Consider the following 14,114-nt stretch of genomic DNA (forward strand, 5'->3'; position numbering starts at 1 on the left):
TTTAAGAAAAGTCCCTTCTAGACCAATTTTCTTGAGTGTTCTGATCATGAAGGGATGCTGGATATTATCAAAAACTTTTTCTGCATCGATTGAGAGAATCATATGGTCTTTGTTTTTTAATTTGTTCATGTGCTGAATTACATTTATAGATTTACTTATATTGAACCAGCCTTGAGAGCCTGTGATAAAACCAACTTGGTCATGATGTATAATTTTTTGATGTGTTGCTGGATTCTGTTTGTTAGTATCTTGTTGAATGTTTTTGCATCTATATTCATTAGTGATATTGGTCTATAATTATCTTTCCTTGTTGGGTATTTTCCTGGTTTGGGGATCAGGGTGATGTTTGCTTCATAGAACGTGTTGGATAGTCTTCCTTCTTTTTCTACCTTTTGGAACAGGTTGAGTAATATAGGTACTAATTCCTCTTTAAAGGTTTGGTAGAATTCTGACGTGAAACCATCTGGTCCTGGGCTTTTCTTTTTAGGGAGGTTTTGTATAAGTGATGCTATTTCCGAACTTGATATTGGCCTGTTCGGTATTTCCACTTGATTCTGGCTGAGACTTGGAAGGTGACGTGCTTCCAAGTATCGGTCAATTTCCTTCAGATTTTCATATTTGTGAGAATAAAGTTTCTTTTAATATTCATTAAGGACTTTTTTGATTTCTGACAACTCTGTTGTTATTTTGTCTTTGTTGTTTCTGATTGATGATATTAGAGATGTTACTCTTTTTTTTCTGATTAGGTTGGCCAAATGTTTATCTATTTTATTGACCTTTTCAAAAAAACAGCTTTTTGATTTATTGATCTGTTGTATTATTCTTTTGTATTCAATTTCATTTAATTCTGCTCTAATGCTGGTTATTTCTTTTCTTCTACTGGGTTTGGGGTGGGAATATTCTTCCTTTTCCAGTTGCTTGAGATGTCCCATTAAGTTGTTAACTTCCTCTCTTTCCATTCTCTTTAGGAAGGCTTGCAGTGGTATAAATTTCCCTCTTAGAACTGCCTTTGCGGTGTCCCAGAGGTTCTGATAGTCATGTCTTCATTGTCGTTTTGTTCCAAAAAATTTGCGATTTCTTTCTTAATCTCATCTCTGACCCAGCTATCATTCAGCATAAGGTTATTAAACTTCCATGTTTTTGTATGAGTATGCAGATTCCTGTTGTTACTCAGTTCAAGTTTTATTCCATGATGGTCCGAAAAGATGCAAGGAATAATTTCTATTCCTTTCAATTCACTGAGGTTAGAGTTGTGACCTAAAATGTGGTCAATTTTGGAGTAAGTTCCGTGGGCTGATGAGAAGTATGTGTATTCAGTTTTTTTGGGATGAAATGTTCCGTAGATGTCTGCTAAATCTAAATATTGGATGGTTAGGTTTAAATCTAAGATTTCTTTGCTCAGCTTCTTGCTGGAGGATCGATCCAACACTGCAAAAGGAGTGTTGAAATGTCTGACTATTATGGAGCTGGAGGAAATCAAGTTGCTCATGTCTGTTAGAGTTTCTCTTATAAATTGAGGTGCATTCTGGTTGGATGCATAGATATTAATAATTGAGATCTCATCATATTGAGTATTACCCTTAACAAATATGAAGTGACCGTTCTTGTCCTTCCTTACTTTTGATGGTTTAAAGCCTACTGTATCTGCAAATAAAATTGCAACACCTGCTTTTTTCTGATTACCGTTTGCCTGAAATATGGATGACCATCCTTTCACCCTGAGTCTGTATATGTCTTTTAAGTTGAGATGTGACTCTTGTATGCAACAAATATCTGGCTTGAGTTTTTGTATCCATTGAGCTAACCTATGCCACTTTAGAGGACAGTTTAAGCCATTCACATTAATGAGAGTATTGATAAGTCTGGTGGAATTTTGGGTATGGATGTTTTCAAAGGTCCAGTGGACATTTTTAATCCTTTCGTCAGTGTGGAAGTTGGAGTTTGATCCGAATTTTCTGAGTGAGTTTACTTTTGTGGTATAGGATTGGGTTGGTCATTGTGGAGGATAGGTCTGAGAATATCCTGAAGAGCTGGTTTTCTTATGGCAATTTTTTTCAACATATGAATGTCATTGAAGTATTTAATTTCTCCATCATAAATGAAACTCAGTTTAGCTGGATACAAGATCCTGGGTTAGAAGTTATTTTGGTTTAGGAGATTAAAAATTGATGACCACCCTCTTCTGGCTTGAAAAGTTTCAGCAGAGAGAGCTGCAGGTATTCTAATATTCTTTCCTTTGTACGTAATGGTTTTCTTTCACTGGGCTGCTTTGAGAATCTTCTCTTTCATATTAACTTTAGTGAAGCTAATTATGATATGCCTGGGGTATGACTTATTGGGGTTGAATCATGCTGGGGTTCTGAAGCTGTCTGCTATCTGAATTTCAGATTCTCTAGGCATGTCTGGAAACTTTTCTTTCATAATTTCATGCGGAAGTGCCTCTGTGCCCATCGAGTCCACTTCATCATTCTCAGAAATTATTCGTATATTAGTCTTCTTCAAATTATCCCAGAGTTCTCTGAGAGAATGATCTGTTTTTGCTCTCCATTTCTCTTCCTCTTGGAGAGATTCGGAGCGTTCGAAAACTTTATCTTCAATGTCAGAAATCGTTTCTTCTGCTTGCTCCATTCTGTTGCAGAGAGATTCTACTGTATTTTTCATATCTTTGAGTGCTGTAAATTCTTGCTTCAGCGTGTCTAAGTCTTTGGTTGTTCTGTCATTAAATTTGTTAAACTCTTGAGACAACTTTTGAATTTCTCCTCGAATTCCTCATTCCATTTTATTAATCTTGTCTGCAATCCGAATTCTGAATTCAATTTCTGACATCTCAGCCAGTTGTTTATGAATGGGATCTTCAATTACATCTGCTGTATCTTTTCCTTGGGGGGTTGATCTATTCTGGTTATTCATGTTACAAGAGTTTTTCCGCTGATTCTGCCCCAGGGATATTTTACTCCCTTTGATTTTTCCCCTGGGGCTTTATCGAGGGCCCGTACAGTGTTGTGGCCTGAGAACCTGGGGCCCTGTCTGGTGTGGTGGGGCTAAGTGGTTCTGTCTTGTTTTCAGCTGGTTTCTGTTCCATCCTATTGTAACATTTACTCTGGCTTGAAGTCTCAGCTGTGTGGAAAAATGAGCAATTAAGTCACCCCGCCCACCCACTTCTGGCACCAATTGGAAAAGGAAAATCAAACCTTCCTACAACCACATACCCAGGGCACCGCCTGAAAAGTCCTCAGTCTCTTAGTTCAGTTCAAAAGGTCCAAATCGATCGTCTCAATCAGCACCTGTCTTGGGTGGGAGAGTTCAAGAGGTCTCTGGAAACTGGATCACCGGGGTCTGGTGACTCCTCTGATATGGCTTACTCCAGTGCTGCATGGAGTCAGGAGGAGCCACCTAGCAAATAGATTAGTCTGGGAAGGTTGATGTCTCCTTCCCCACTTTGCCCATCTGTCGGACGCCACTGGTATCTCTGCAGGTGGCTAACCCAGTTGTCTGTAGTGAACAGATACTCCAGGGATTTGCACCTGCCTGAATCACAATGTAATCTGCCAGGCCCCTGCAGTCTGCCGCTATCTAGCAGGAGGAGATGGGGCCTGACATTTTTGAGTGTTTGATGCAGGTGGGGAGGGGGGAGGTGTTCACTCAGGCTTAGCCCCGTCCCTGATTGATGTTGCTAACAGAACAGAATAGAACAGACAACTTTGTGGATTCTGTCTCTGTTTCTGCTAAAATTGCCTGCAGAAGACAGGCTGTTCTGAGTTCAAACGTCTTTGCTGCTGGAGGTTTGTGTCCGATTACCTCTCTGAGTTGGCCCTGCCCTGGAAGCTTCCCGGGTTTGTGAGCAGCGTCAGGCAAATCCTTTGCTCACTGGTGGCCTCCTCTGCTTGCCCAGGGAGACAGGGAGTGTGCCTTCAGAATATCCAGAAGTGAGCCGTTTTGCTGCTAAAGAAAAAACGGCTGTTGATCTGCCTCCAGGAACTGCCGCTCTGGTGTGGGCACCCAGCCGATCCTTTTCTCCTCTGTCTCGCGACCCAGAGTCAGCACTGACCAGCCGCAGTTTATGCTCTGTCCACACCCCTCAAGAGATCTCCCAAGAATCCGGACTCCTGGGGGGCATGCCCCCAGACCCCCGAGTGAGAGTTGGGGGGAGTGCTGGGAGCTCAGCACTGGAAACAGGGAAGCTATAGTTTTACTCAGTTTTATGCCTGGCCATATTGTTGCCCAAGGAGGGCTGCTGCACCCCGCCACAGGGAAGTGCCACCGAGGCGTGACTCCCCCTCAGCCGAGTGCCCTCTCCTTGCTCGCGTGTCTCGGAGTCAGCGCTGACCAGTCGCAGCTCGGGCACTGTGTACTCCCCTTGAGAAATCACCCAAGGATCCGAACTCCTGGGGGACAGGCCCCCAGACCCCGAGTGAGAGTGGGGGGAGTGCTGGGAGCTCAGTGGTGAAGCTAGAGTTTCACTCAATTTTATGCCTGGCCATATTGCTTCCTAGTGAGGGCTATTGCACCGCACCACAGGGAAGTGCTGCCGAGGCGTGACTCCCCCTTAGCCGGGTGCCCTCTCCTCACTTGCATGCCTCAGAGTCAGCGCTGACCAGTTGCAGCTCGGGGACTGTCCACTCCCCTTGATAAATCACCCAAGAATCCAAACTCCTGGGGGACAGGCCTCCATACCTCAGTGTGAGTGGGGGGGGGAGTGTTGGGTGTTCAGGGTTGCCATCAAAGGATATTTTAAGTTTTATACAGTTTCATGCCTGGCAGGAGAACGCCATGGCACCCTAGTAGGGGAGGTAGGTCCAGTTTTTAGAAGGTCTCTCCCATGGAGTGTAGTAGGAGGGCCTTTAATTCCTGCCGTTTGTTTAATTGTGGGGCTCTTGAGCTGTTCTCGTGGGGAGGGGGAGTCCTGTCCGCTTGGTGATGGATTTTGTACCTTTTGTTTGCATCCTTGTGATCACAGCTTGCCTCAGCGGTGTTGATGTGCGTTCTTCAAACTTCTCTCTTGGTGCAGCTCAAATCCACCAGGATACTTACTAAATTTTTGTCCCTTAACTTTCCTTCTGGATGGGAGCCTCTGTGGAAAGCTGGCTATGGTCCGCCATGTTGTTTGTCCCCCTTCCTTTATCATTTCTCATTGAGGTTACTAGAGATTTTACTTTTCTATTTCTCATTAGTCTGGCAAATGGTTTATCTATTTTATTTATTTTTTCAAAAAACAACTCCTTATTTCATTAATTTTCTGAATGATTCTTTTGTTTTCAATTTCATTGGTCTCTGATTTGATTTTGGATATTTCTTTCTTCTACTGGGTTTAGGCTTAGATTGTTCTTCCTTTTCCAATTCCATAACATGGCTTGTAAGTTTGTTGTGGTCTCTTTCTGTTTTTCGAATGTAGGCATCTAAAGTGATAAATTTTCCTCTCAAAACTTCTTTTGCAGTATCCCACAGGTTTTGGTAGATTGTGTCTTCATTTTTGTTATGCTAAAGGAAGTTAATGTTTTCCTGTGTTATTTCTTCATGCATCCATCTGTTATTCAAGAGAAGGTTGTTTAATTTCCATGCCTTTGTGTGGGGTTGAACGTTTATGTTAGAGTTGAGTTCAACCTTTAGTGCCTTATGGTCTGAGAAGATACAAGGTAAAATTTCAATTCTTTTGATTCTGTTGATATTTGTTTTGTGTCCCAGGATATGATCAATTTTGGAGAATGTTCCATGGGGTGATGAGAAGAATGTATGTTCTTTATCTTTGGGATAGTGTTCTATATGGTCTATAAAGCACAGTTGTTCTAGGGTCTCATTTAAATCTCTTATATCTTTGTTTAATTTCTGTTTAGAGGATCTGTCCAGCTCTATAAGAGGAGTGTTAAAGTCCCCTGTTATTATGGTATTATTGGATATCGTATTGCTCAGACTGAGTAAGGTCCTTTTCAAGAATCTTGGAGCATTTAAATTGGGTGCATAAATATTTAGAATTGAAATGTCTTCTTGTTGTATTTTTCCCTTGACCAATATAAAGTGACCATCTTTGTCTTTTTTTACTTTAGTTGCTTTAAATCCACAGGTATCTGAAAATAAGATTGTAACTTCTCTTTTCTTCTAAATTCCATTTGCCTGAAAAATTGTCTTCCAACCCTTGACTCGGAGTTTCAATTTGTCTTTTGAAGCCAGGTGTGTTTCTTGCAGACAGCAAATGGATGGCTTGTGTTTTTTAATCCAGTCAGCCAATCTATGTCTCTTCAGTGGGGAATTCAAGCCATTAACATTTATTGAAATAATTGATAAGTGTAGTAGTACTCTATTCATCTTATTTTGTGAGATCCTCTGAAGTTTTATCTTTTGCATCAGTGTGGAGGTTAATTTCTCCTTTAATTTCTGAGTTCTTTGCTGTTGATCCATTTTGATGGTCAGTGTGCAGAACAGGTTGAAGTATTTCCTGTAGAGTTGGTCTTGTTGTGGCAAATTTCCTCAATGTTTGTATATCCGTAAATGATTTGATTTCTCTGTTAATTTTAAAGCTTAGCTTAGCAGGGTACAGAATTCTGAGCTGGAAATTGTTCTGTTTAAGTAGATTAAAGGTAGATGAACATTGTCTTTTTGCTTGGAAAGTTTCATTAGAGAAGTCTGCGGTCACTCTGACGGATTTGCCCCTGTAGGTCAACTGGCGCTTACTCCTTGCAGCTTGCAGAATCTTTTCTTTTGTCTTGGCTTTGGACAGGTTCATCACAATGTTTCTTGGAGAAGCTCAGTTAGAGTTGAGGTGACCTGGGTTCCAATATCCCTCTGAATCTTTGGTGATATTTGGGAAATTTTCATTTATATTATTCTCTAGTATGGCTTCCTTTCCTCTGGGGCATTCTTCTTCACCTTCTGGGATTCTTATAACTCATATCTTGGAATGCTTCATAAAGTCCCATAATTCTGATAGTGAAGGTTTTGCTTTCTCTCTCTTCTTTTCTGCCTCTTTTACTATCTTAGTTATCTCAAGAACTTTGTCCTGTACCTCTGAAATTCTTTCTTCTGCATGGTCTAAGCTGTTGCTGATACTTTCCATCGCAGCTTTAAGTTCCCCAATTGACTGTTTCAGTTCCTTCAGCTCTGCTATATCCTTTCTATATTCTTCATATAGTTCATCTCATTTGATTCTGTTTTTGATTTCCTTTTGGTTATTTTCCACTGTATTTGTAATTTCCTTCATTGTTTCCATAATTTCCTTCATTGTTTTCATCATGTGCATTCTGAATTCCTTTTCTGTTATTCCTAACATTTCTCTATAGGTGGAATCCTCTGAAGTAGCTACCTCATGGTACCTTGGAGAGGTTGCTCTGGACTGGTTCTTCATTTTGCCTGGAGTTTTCTGCTGATTCTTCCTCATGTGTGATTTCTTTTATCTGTCTCTTTGACCTAATTTTCCTTTCAGTTCCTCTAGCTCTTTATGTTCCCGTGTCTGTGGACTAAGGTTTCGATGAGTGCTTTTGGTGCAGGACCAGAGGAATGAGAAGGTTGAAGAGCAAGAAGGGATAAAATAAATAAAGAATGAATAGAAAATAGAGAAAGGAGTGGGGGTATGTAAAAGGGAACATTGACAAAAAGAAGAGAGGCACAGAAAGAGGGATACAGAGCTATATAGGTGTACAGTAGGGTACATTGACACAACCTCAAAAAACCCCAACCTCTGGAGATGCCCAGTTGGGTGGTTCCCTTGAGGTCAGCAGCTCTTTGCTAACCTGATCAGACACAGTACCCCACCTCCACCAAGTAGAGAGGAAAGACAAAAATGTTATAAATCAAACCAAAGCAAGCAAACAGAAAACTTTATGGGATAAAATTGGGTGAAAAAACAAATAATAGGGATAGGAACACTAGCAAAAATGAAGTTCTAGTTATTGAAAAATGCAGCAATGGGAAATTGTATTTAAATTAGAAAAATGGAGAAAGAAGGAAATGGAAAAAAAAGAAAAGAAAAAATCTCCATGGAAAATTTTAAAATTAAAAAACAAAACAACAGGTGTCCGCTGGAGTTTCTCTATGAGCAACATGGCTGCCGCCTGAGAGGAGAGCCAGGCCATTGCCACCTCTGCAGCCCGCGGTAGCTGGGCAGTTGCTGCTGCCCACGTGCGACCCAGCGGAGAGATCAAGAACTATGCAGCTGGCTCTCCCCTAGTATGGCCAATGAAGAGGATGACCCAGTCGTACAGGAGATCGATGTGTACTTGGCCAAGAGTCTGGCAGAGAAGCTCTATTTGTTTCAGTACCCTGTACGCCCAGCCTCAATAACCTATGATGACATCCCACATCTCTCAGCCAAGATCAAGCCCAAGCAGCAGAAGCAAAGGGGAGCAGATTGCACTGAATGTGGATGGGGCCTGTGCCGATGAGACCAGCATGTACTCCTCGAAGATAATGGACAAGCAGACCTTCTGCTCTTCCCAGACTACCAGTAACACATCCCGGTACGCGGCAGTGCTCTACAGGCAAGGGGAGCTTCACCTGACACCTTTGCACGGCATCCTGCAGCTACGGCCCAGCTTCTCCTACCTCGATAAGGCAGATGCCAAGCACCGTGAGAGGGAGGTGGCCAATGAGGCTGGGGATTCTTCGCAGGACGAGGCGGAAGATGATGTTAAGCAGATCACGGTACGGTTTTCCTGGCCGGAGTCGGAGTAGGCTCGTTAACGCCGAGTGCAGTCCTATGAGTTTCTGCAGAAGAAGCATGCTGAGGAGCCCTGGGTCCATCTGCACTACTACGGCCTCAGGGACAGCCGCTCTGAGCATGAGCGCCAGTACCTGCTGTGCCCGGGCTCAAGTGGTGTGGAGAACATGGAGCTCATCAAGTCACCCAGTGAGTACCTCATGATGCTGATGTCACCCAGCCAGGAGGAAGAAAAAGATAAGCCCATGGCCCCCAGCAGTGTCCTGTCCATGGCCCAGCTATGCACTCTGCCTCTGGCTGATCAGATCAAGATTCTGATGAAGAATGTGAAGGTCATGCCTTTTGCCAACGTGATGAGCCTCCTGGGCCCATCTGTGGACTCTGTGGCTGTTCTGCGCGGCATCCAGAAGGTGGCGATGTTAGTTCAAGGAAACTGGGTGGTGAAGAGTGACATCCTGTATCCCAAGGACTCATCTAGCCCTCACAGTGGTGTGCCTGCTGAGGTGCTCTGCAGGGGCCAGGACTTTGTTATGTGGAAGTTCACACAGAGCCGCTGGGTGGTCAGGAAAGAGGTGGCAACGGTGACCAAACTCTGTACCGAGGACGTGAGGGACTTTCTGGAGCACATGGCTGTAGTGAGAATCAACAAAGGCTGGGAGTTCATACTGCCTTATGATGGCGAGTTCATCAAGAAGCATCCAGATGTGGTGCAGTGGCAGCACATGTTATGGACATGCATCCAGGCCAAATTGGAGAAAGTTTATAATCTTCTAAAGGAATCCATGCCAAAGAAGCCAGAGGGACAGTCAGGGCCTGCCCGGCTGGTCTCTGGGGACCAGCGGGTCCAAGTAGCCAAAACCAAGGCCCAGCAGAACCACATATTGCTGGAGCGGGAGCTAGAGCGGCAGAAGGAACAGATCCGGGCATCCTCTGTTCTGTCTGGAGTGCGGATCAAGGAGGAACCTATGAGTGAGGAGGGGAAGGAAGAGGAAGAGCAGGAAGCAGAGGAGGAGGAGCCCATGGACACATCACCCAGTGGTGGCTGCAATAGCTGGCTGGCCAATGGGCTGCCTGCCCGGCGGGCAGCAGGCATGGACAGCTTCAATGGGCACCCACCCCCTGGCTGTGCCAGCAGCCCCGTGGCTCAGGAACTGAGAGCTTTTGTGGAGGCCACCTTTCATAGACAGTTTGTGCTCACCCTGAGTGAACTCAAGGGCCTCTTCAACCTGCACTTGACCAGCCTGCCCCCTGGCCACACCCTCTTCAGTGGCATCTCAGACCGCATGCTTCAGGACACTGTGCTGGCCGCTGGTTGCAAGCAGATACTGGTGCCTTTTCCCCCACAGACTGCTGCTTCGCCGGATGAGCAGAAAGTGTTTGCCCTCTGGGAGTCTGGAGACAAGAGTGATCAGCATTGACAGGTTTTGCTTGAAATTTTTTCTAAAAATTACTGGGTACGCTGAAACATGATCCAGTCTTGGTTAACTCAAGAATGTGGAGAAGATCTGAGTAAACAGGAAGTGGATAAAGTGCTAAAGGACTGTTGTGTAAGCTATGGTGGCATGTGGTATCTTAAAGGGACAGTACAGTCTTGACAGTAGTGGCAAACCACTAACCCAAGGAATCCAAGCCCAAGGAAGAAGGACAGAGATGGAAGTAGAGTCTCTACTTGCTTCAGAAGACGCGGAGTGAGAACTGACTTGACTATCTCATGGCTCATGGCGCTGCATGGTCCAGTGGATGGAAGAGACCATACTCAGCCAGTGGCAGGGTCAGTTTAAGTTAGATCACTTCCAAGAGAGACCAGCTGGGACCTTCTTTGCAGTACATTTTAAAAATGCTGATGTACTTTGTTTATTTGGTTTCATTCTCATAATAAAGTGAGTGTGTACTGACACAGGCAGGATGACAGAAATCATTGTTTAATATTTTCCATTTAAACTTAATGCCAACAAGGTCTAAGTTATGTTTACAAGATATGGAACCTCAAGGTTTTTAATATTTAAAATACCTAGAAGACAATATTTAGTCTTAGATTATCTATCTGCTAAGACCTCTGCCAATTTCATTAAACAAACCAAATTGAATTGTTTTACTGTTGGGTTTCTGTAGCCACTTTACCTTTCACAGCAACCTATTTTTTGTAGCTGTCTGAACTGTTTACATGAACCATAGCAAAAAAAAAATTAGAATCAAATCCATCTATTCTTAATGTTTGCATAAATAAAGATGCAAGAAAACCAGGTAAGTATGGAACAATGTGTAAGTGAGGTTATCATTTTGATGTAAAAATTTCTATTTTGTGTATTTTTAAAATAAATACTAACACTAAAAAACAAAACAACAACAACATCAAAATGAACAAAAAACAAACAAACAAAATTAACAACCAAAAACAAAGCAGTATATATATCTTGTTGAATATTGTCTGGGCAAGAGGTGGTCTTCTGGGGTATGAGATGTTAATCACAATGCTGATATGACTGGAGGCCTCCGCTGATTTCTGAAACCCCACACAGTAGACACCCTAAATCTCTCTTCAGCCCTCTTAAAAGGCACTTTAAACTTCTAAACTTGCTAAACAGAAGCTTTCCCAGGAAAGTGCTTGTCGCTGGGATCACTGCTGAAGTGGCTATCCACTTACCCAGTGTGCCAAAACAGATTTCACTCTGTCCCTGAGGGTTAAGGCTATAAGGCAGCTCAGTTCCCACCTTTAGACTGCTCAGTCACTAGGTTACTAGCTCCCACCTGATCCTTGCTCTGTGACCCTGAGGGCAGAGCTTGCCAGGGCAATTCTCTCACAATGGTTCCCTGCGGCACACAGCCAAACACTATTAGCTCCGTCTGGCTCAGTGGCTCAGTCTGGGGCCCTAGACAACCCCCAAAATTCTCTGCACTCCTGCTCAAGCTCTCCCCAGGGCAGTTCAACTGAATGCCAAGTCTAAAAACACCAAAACAATTCATAGGTAAGGCCTTTCTGGTTTGCAGTCTTGCTGCTACTGTACTTACAGCTGCTGGCGGGGTAAACTGATTGAACACACGTGACCACTTGCCTGTTTTCCACTATTTTTGTCCTTCTCTTTGGGTCCAGAAGTCTCTTGCTGACTCCCTGTATCCTCAAAGGGATGATTACAGGCAGATCCCACCAGCAGAGATCCCTGAATCTTATCTCCCCAGACTCACGGTGCCCAGATGCAGGGAAGCTGTTACCTCCTAAGAAGCTGGAACTACAGGCACCCACCACAATGCCAAGTTATTTTTAGATATGAGGTCTCTCTCTGGCTCAGGCTGGTCTCAAACCTGTGAGCTCTGGGAGCCTTGAATTTGAAAGTGCTTCCCAGATATTCTATAGTGGGAAATATGATTATTTACAAATGGATAAATAAGATGTAAGAGGTTAAAGGATTTATGTCAAATCACAAAGACACAGCTAGGAATAGAATCAGTCTCTTAAATCTCAGTTCTGGGCCCAAATCACCAGACTTGAGTGACTTGTGTGTTTTTAATCTCTTAAGAACTGTAGAACCTTTTGATAATTCTGATCTCAGAAAATCTCATAAATCATCATTAAAAGCATTCTAAAGTGGTTTTTAGATTAAAAAAAAACACTTTGAAACTGTACTTCATTTTAACTCTATGGATTTGGTTGGGTTTAATGAAGGTAATTAGTTCTAAAATGATGGTAGGTGGCCCCCATTATCCCACTTTGTTTAGAGAAACTATCAATTCTGGGCTCAAGGAGGCTGCTTTGAAAACCTTGTACTAACTAGCCTGAGGTGGATTAGGATTAGTTTTGTAGTCATGAGCCTTGGGTTTGAATCTTGACTCTGACCGTTAATAGCTAAGTGTCCTTTAGCCTTGGTTTTTTCATCTGTACAATAGGATGAAACAAGTACAGCCAAACACACAGAGTTGGGTTGATAATCCAAGGACACAGGATATACCAAATGTGGAAATATTTTGTCAGGCTATAGAGTATGATACAAAAACCAAGTGGTAGTCTAGAAAGACCTTTTATGGCTATAACATGCCATATTGGAAGGATCTCTGAAAGCTGAATCTTCAATTTCAACATTATAAGCATACAGAGAAAGTGAATTAGGAGCTGTGTTCCTTATGTACATGACAAGGCCTTCCAAAGATATGCCAAACAGGTACCAACAGCAAAACTGAGACCAAAAAATTCTCTTGAATACCAACAACAATATAGATCCTCTTTTGTGTAGAAGCTAGTCCTGTTTGAACTGCATGGAGGAATTAGTTCCCTTCTCAGACAAGGGAATCTTTGAAGTTAATAGTTTGTGGATTTTGTGGTGGAAGCCGCAATGGACCACCATAGAAAGATTAGACAAACAGCATACAGCCACTAAGTTTGAATACTTTGTGGAGTGGATTTCCCATCAGCTTGACTGCTGGCTGGGCTGCCATTGTGAGAAGGTCTGTCCACAGGGGCTTAGTACATGGGTGGCCCTGGCGTGCCTGCTGAGCCCTGCATCCACTTCTGGGGCAAGTTGAGTGGCACCTCCTTGCCCAGGAATTGTTGTGGGGCACTGTGAGACTTGCCTCCCAAGGACTCTGGAGAGTGTTAAGACTCTCACCTCCGGGGATTGAATGTTAAGTAAACAATCAGGCACTCTGTGGACAACTAAGTAAGGATAACAGGACCCAATCTCCTTGGCAACTAAGAGATTTTTCAGGGTGTGTTCTCTATCTCCTAGCATCACATCGCCACCTGGTGTCCTGAAAATATATTGCAACATATATATTTTTTGTTAATGTTGCCCTGTTATAAAATTTTTGTCTTTATTTTTTATTTTATTTTGTTTTTATTAGTGTTTGTTTCTTTTCTTTTCTCTTTTTGTTGTTGAGGTGGTATTTGTTATGGTTATTTGATTTTTCTTTTGTTTTATGCTACTTTGGTTATATTCTTAACCTCTATTTATACTTTCTTCAAGAGCAAGGGCTACTGTATTTTTGTTACTGTATCTCAACCCCATTTATTCTCTCTCTCTCTGTTTTACTTCTCTCCCTTTTTCTTTCTTTGGGTAGAAACTTTTCTACTTCTTTCATCTTTCCCACATAAACTCATACAACACCTAAGATATCCCCCTTTTTTGTTGGTTTGGTTGTTACTTTCTACTTTTTTCCTTATCTGAAGCAACTGTATTTTTAATTTTTCTTATATATTATTACTTATTTCTCTTTTCTATGAGAGCTAGAGGGTCTTGGCATTGCTTTGGCTGGGAGGTCATGGCAGAGGTCTAGCTCAAGGAGCTCATGAGATCATGGTCTAGGGAGACCTTCCACCTTTGGCCTCTGAAAAGACAGCACTGGCAAGTCTACATTGCTGAATTTTTTTTCTTTCTTTTATTATTATTATGATGTTTTTCTTCTTTCTTTTTTTTTCTGTCTCTTCCTATATGTAGCAGAGGTAGGGTCTAACTTTCCTTGGGCTGAGAAAGAGCTC

At 42.7% G+C, this 14,114-nt stretch overlaps 1 protein-coding gene and 1 pseudogene across 2 annotated transcripts in view; one reads left to right on the forward strand and one right to left on the reverse strand.

The window, feature by feature from the left end:
• DGKK (diacylglycerol kinase kappa) overlaps nt 1–14,114 on the reverse strand; it is a 164,938-nt gene that overhangs the window by 114,406 nt on the left and 36,418 nt on the right. The gene's annotated exons all lie outside the window — the stretch shown is intronic.
• LOC128578197 (DNA-directed RNA polymerase III subunit RPC5-like) lies at nt 8,041–10,980 on the forward strand (annotated as a pseudogene). Its single transcript, XR_008377683.1, has one exon. The product of XR_008377683.1 is annotated as a DNA-directed RNA polymerase III subunit RPC5-like (transcript).

Source organism: Nycticebus coucang, chromosome X (assembly GCF_027406575.1).
Source record: "Nycticebus coucang isolate mNycCou1 chromosome X, mNycCou1.pri, whole genome shotgun sequence".
NCBI lineage: Eukaryota > Metazoa > Chordata > Mammalia > Primates > Lorisidae > Nycticebus > Nycticebus coucang.